The following is a 5602-nucleotide window of genomic DNA, read 5'->3' on the forward strand; positions in this document are numbered from 1 at the left end:
ACTGCTTTTTTCATGTCTAAGAAATTCAAAGAGATAAGACAAACCTATTTCAAGTAACCTTTCCCTCCATGAAACCTGTAAGTGGTAGGACGCTCAGAGTTTTGTTCTGCACTGTAGGGATGCTATTCAAACTAAGAGGCAGCTGGTCTTGTACCTCAGCCAGAAAGAGAGATTACTTAGAAAGTGGCCTGAAAGTGACTCATAAGGTAGAAAAAAAAATGAGATGTGCAGTTTTAAGATTTTGTACAAATCTACAACTTAGGAAAAAATATTTTAACATATTTTGAAGCTCACATGTGAAACAAAGCAAGAAATAAAGAATTATTCATTAACAGATGAAGTCAATTATTTATCAAAGAATTTTTGTAGTTTCAAAAAATTCTCCCATGTATGTATTAATAAAATCTCACCTGCGATATGTATGCTGCCAAAGACACAGGGGCCATGTACAGATGAGCGTGGATGTGCAATATGTGATGCCACCGACCAGTCTGCGGTACCACACACCATGCATGCAGGCATTCCCTGTACTGCTACTTTGCAGCACAGAAGGTTTTCTTGACCCCAGGAGATTCAGGGATCAAAAAAACCCACACGAAAAAAACAGGGTGGTGCATGTGGCAGCAGTGTGCACTGCCCAAAAACAGAGTCTAGTTGGCTGGAGCCACACTGGCTTCTGGCCAGGCTCCCAGATGCAGAAGCATGCAACTGCAGTTCCCTAAGGCCCCCAGGACAAGCTGCTGGGGCCAGTAACTGTGCTCCCCTGCTCCAGCTGGGGTAACCTGCTGTGTGCCAGAGCATGCATGACATAGGTGTTCCCCTAGGACAAGTAGCAGTAACACACCTTGTGCCACTGCTACTTGTCCCCGGAAAAATAAATGTCTGCGCTCATATAGACCTGCCCAGGGTGGGATTTTCAAAACCATCTGATTTAGAAGCACAGTCCCTAACTAACACAATACTTTAACCCCCACCCTCTGCCCTCCAAATACTTAGTCCAGGCACTTGCCTTTTACAGATATACTTTAAATAGTTACCCATCCTGTTATATCTTGTAAACAAGGAAACATCTAATACTTTATTTACACTTGGTAAATACACTTGGTATTTATAGTTTAAATGGTTACATAATCTGTAAAAATGCTTCCTACAAGTTGAACATGAGTTAACAAGTTTAAATTTTAATTTAAACACGAAAAACTTTGCATATGCACAGCACCATCATTTTGTTACTATAGAGTTCTCAATGTACTACATCTTTTTTTATTTTTTGGTATCCCAATTCAGTAATATTTTGATCATTCTTCAGATTAAAGTATTTGTAAATTATTTTAAAATAAACATTCCTAAAAAGAAGATTTAACTGTATAACACCTTTTAAAAAAAGGTTTATCACAAAAAATGTGGTAAAGTAGTCTTGATTTCTGTTCTTAAGTGACAACAAATATTGTACTGTTATGCCCTGCCCTCCAACTTGCATATGAGTTATAACCTCTAGATATATTAAAGTTGGCATGTACAGTATACAAGGCTGTTGTGTCTAACACAACCAAACAAAGCATGTGAAGGATTTCTGTGCAGCAATGCAAAGTGTTTTTAAATTACAGGTCCATACTGAAACAAAGGAAAATGAGATCTCAAAGCTTATGTATGTTAGCAGAAAACTAATGTAATAAAGCTGTGACTCAAGACACAGATTTTAAAGAATCTGCTGGCAGAAGACAGATGAGCACATAGCTGTATCAAAATTAACCAGCCTGTAATTTTTGTTTTTCTGTATAAAATAGAAGACTCATTGTGAAAACATACTGAAAAGTATCCAGCACTGTGTTAACATTTTATTTCCTCTACAGACCAACTGCATTCACTTTATTGCTGCGCAATACAGCAAACAATTCTGTCAGGTTACTGAAAGCTATTGTTGCCACAAGCTGGACCTGAATGAAGGGAGACAGAGTTGGCAGCTCTACCCCAGAGGAAAAACCCAACAAGGGAACAGAATACATCACCTTGCCACTGCAAACTTTTACGGCAACACATTCAAGAGGCAAGGGGAATATGATTATTGGTAAACTGATCGATGCTTGTTCAAACAAAAACATCTAACTCTGATCAAAAATTAAAAAAAACCCAAACCTATCAGGGACAATTTTTTCATATTCTTCATATGGGCCAAGTACAGACAGTCAAAAAGCTCAAGGCTGAATCAATTCAATCATTGCAAGTTAAACAGCCCAGACTGAACTGATAAGCAAGTGAACAGACATTCACTTCTGATTCCAGAAATGCTGCCACATGCCTGCAGCGGCCCAGGCCACAAGCTAGGGAGGAGGAGAGGGGCGGTTTATAGGGGAGGTGCAAAGCCCGAGGATGGCTGGGGGGGCTGTGAGTTAACTTGAATCTGGAGGGGATCTGGGACAGACGCTCAATAAACCGATTTAACCTAAATCAGTTAAGTTTGATGCTACATCCATCCTCCAGGTTTATGGTTTATTTTAAACTAGTTTCAGCCATTTTGAAAACAGTTTATGTGCACGGAAATTCTGTTGTGTTACATATTTGAACTGGTTTCTAATAATTTATATCAGTTTGCATGTAATTTCTGTCCCTACCCATGCTGTTTGTTACATATTTGTACTCTATATGGCTCTGCCATTAACACTTATATGTAAACTGAAACATTTTTGAAAGAATTATAACAATTCAGTTGATTTTTACAAATAAGAAAAGTTGAAATCTATCTACACACAAAAACGTAGCAATTATGGAATTCTTCTAGCTAAAGTGACACCCACTAAAAGAAGTGTTAGCTGAACTGGACAGTTCAGTCAGCTGAACTGAACAGAAATTTAATTGTTACCTGAAACAAATTAAAGGAACATATTCCCAGTGGGTTTAAGACTCAGATGTATCAAAAGAACATTTTCCACCGACCTCGAGTCTCTTCTTATGATAGGCAGTAAAAACAAAGTCTATTTTAGATTCTCATTTGAGAAAAAAGACCAAATCCCAAATATTCAACATCTGAAGATGATACAAAAGATTAATTTTTTGCTGACACAACTGGGTGGATTACTTGCTTCTCCAACTATACAGTATCATCTGCATTCTCTTTTTATATACAGTGTTAAATATTTTGAATATTTAGATTCACCTTTACAGTACAGTTGAATGCCCTGAAATAATATATAGCTCCATATAACTTAATACTACTCCATAAATAAATTTTAAAAACACAATTGTGTGTTTTATTCATCATTTCCCCAAAGGCTAACAAAAAACCTTCAAATGCATCTCTTAAGGATTTTTTTTCATTAACAAAATGCAATTCAGTGGTTCTCAAAAAGTTGATCATAGTTCAAGGAAAACAGGCTGGTTATACTGTTTCTACATGTTATTTTGGACACTAACTCATGGAATACCTTTAAACCAGAATCAGATATTTACCTGTTTCACATCACTGAAATACAAAATGAAGTAAAAAAAAACATTCTTCAAGACAAGAATCACTAGCAGGGAAGGAATTTCCTTGGGGTCAGGGAAAGGAGAAGATTGGTGATAGCAGCACTATTGTGAAGCACAAAAAAAAAAGGGGGGAGAGGGGGGAAGAGAGAGAAGAAGAAATAGGCAAGGATTTTAAGAGTGAAAAGAAGGAGCAAGTAGTACATAGGAAGAGAAGGAAAAGAATCCAGGCACAGTGCAACACATAGCACTGGAGCATTAGGCAAAAAAGGTGGAGGAAGCTCTCTCTACCAACAGACAGGAAGGGAAAATGATAACCAAAAAGGTGACGCCAACATTTTTTTCTTCCAATAAGGGAAGAAATTTGTATCAAAAAGATTTTTCCCAAAACTGCTTTTCAGCATACCCAAAACTGGCAGAAGAGAACCAAGCCCCTTCTGAGTCAATGCACAACCACACTGATATCCAAAGTGCAACCATATTTTGTCAAACTGCATTTTACATGACCTCCCAACAGTACCTTCCTCTAGATGCTGCATTTAAGTGTGTCAAGTTACAGAATTAAATCCCTACAGAATATTAGCAAAAACAAAAGTATAAAAATTCATTGCTCTTTTTAAAACACTTGCTCTACAGAACTATACTCATGTAGCCTCTCTCTCCAGTGACAACAAATTTCTCTTAGACATTCAAGGTTTTCCCTAGCAATATTTCTTAAAGAAAGAAAAAACAGTATCATCATCCTCAAGTCAGGCTAATTTAGGCCCCTGACAGACTTTACACTTCAGACTTGATTAAATGGTTAATATCATCTTTAAGTAGTGACCTGGGCAAACATTCAATCAATTAATGGCATAAAAAAAACAAAGAACCAGCCTCAAAGCTATTACACATAGTGCATGTAACACAATGTGTGTAATGATTTCGTGGCTGGTTCCTATCACGCCTTTACCTGAATGTATGGCCAAGTGCTCCCAGCCTTTGGAGCACATGGGAGTCTTGAAATCCTCCTGCAAGTCCCAGAGGGCGGGAGCTCTGATCAGCTGATGGGGGCTCTCAGTCAGGAGAGTGCAAGGGGCCACGCCTGCTAACTCACTGGTGCAGGGAGGGCCTAGGATCAGGCTCCCCTTGCAACAGCAATATGGCACAATGTGATCTGATGCTGGATTCTACAATAACACTTCCTGCCATGAATGGGTGGCATGGCAGGAAATGTGATTGTTGGGAATCTGCATCAGATTCCATTACATCTTTAAATTGACATCTGTCAGGGGCCTTAGTTTATTAAAGTAAGATTTCCAATGTTTAAACTTGTACATCTGAGTAGATTCTGTTGTCAACAATCCCACAAAATTTAAACTGGCAAAGATTAATTCCTTCAGGACAGCTGTTGGCAACTTTTATAGGCTGCTGGCTCAATTAACTATGGATGTAAATATTGTTAAAAAATTATGTTTAATCTCTTCTAATTATATCAGTTAATCAATAACACAGCAGCTCAGACACGGCTGCTGCTGGGTGCTGCTCCTAGGGCCCTTTGATTTGGGGGGAGGGGAGGGAAGGGGGGAGGGAGAGGCAGTGGCAAGCTCAGTCAGACAACATAGTCTAGGTGAAGGCTTAGGCTAGGAGGGAGGGAGGGACTCTGAGCAGCTAACTACTTAATTGATGAGTCACCTGCTTTTTTCCTCTTTCAACTCAGTCCCCCTTGCCCCTCCCCTTCCCTTCTTGCTCCTCCTTCCTCTTGCCTACCCTGCTTTCCAGGTCTTGTGGGGCACCGCATAGCTTCCTCCCCCTTTCCCTGCCAGACTGTCCTCCACCCTGGACTAAACAATAACCAGTAAGATAACTGGTTATCTCTGGGTTTATCAGTTAAATGATCACCTAACATGAAGTAAGAAGTTTAACCTTTCATATCCCTAGGATTGACCCAGTTCAGGTCAGAGGTGGGCAGAAAGGACCTGCAGCAGCAGAAAAGCATCCACTGCGTTTCTCTGCACCAGTGGCAGAAAGCAACTGCCGCTAAAGCCCCTCGCTGCTAAGAACAGCTAACTTGTTCAGAGGCATGAACTTTTGTAGGCTACAGCCTACTCCAAGTTAGTCTATAATTTGCTATCCTGCCATGGCTTCTGCCTAATTTCAG

At 39.5% G+C, this 5602-nt stretch overlaps 1 protein-coding gene across 1 annotated transcript in view; it reads right to left on the reverse strand.

The window, feature by feature from the left end:
* Positions 1-5602, reverse strand: part of TLK1 (tousled like kinase 1) — a gene marked incomplete at its 5' end in the record, with an annotated part of 74015 nt that overhangs the window by 16609 nt on the left and 51804 nt on the right. The window lies entirely within an intron of this gene.

The sequence above is a fragment of the Alligator sinensis genome, unplaced genomic scaffold (assembly GCF_000455745.1).
Source record: "Alligator sinensis unplaced genomic scaffold, ASM45574v1 scaffold1260_1, whole genome shotgun sequence".
In the NCBI taxonomy this organism is placed as follows: Eukaryota; Metazoa; Chordata; order Crocodylia; family Alligatoridae; genus Alligator; species Alligator sinensis.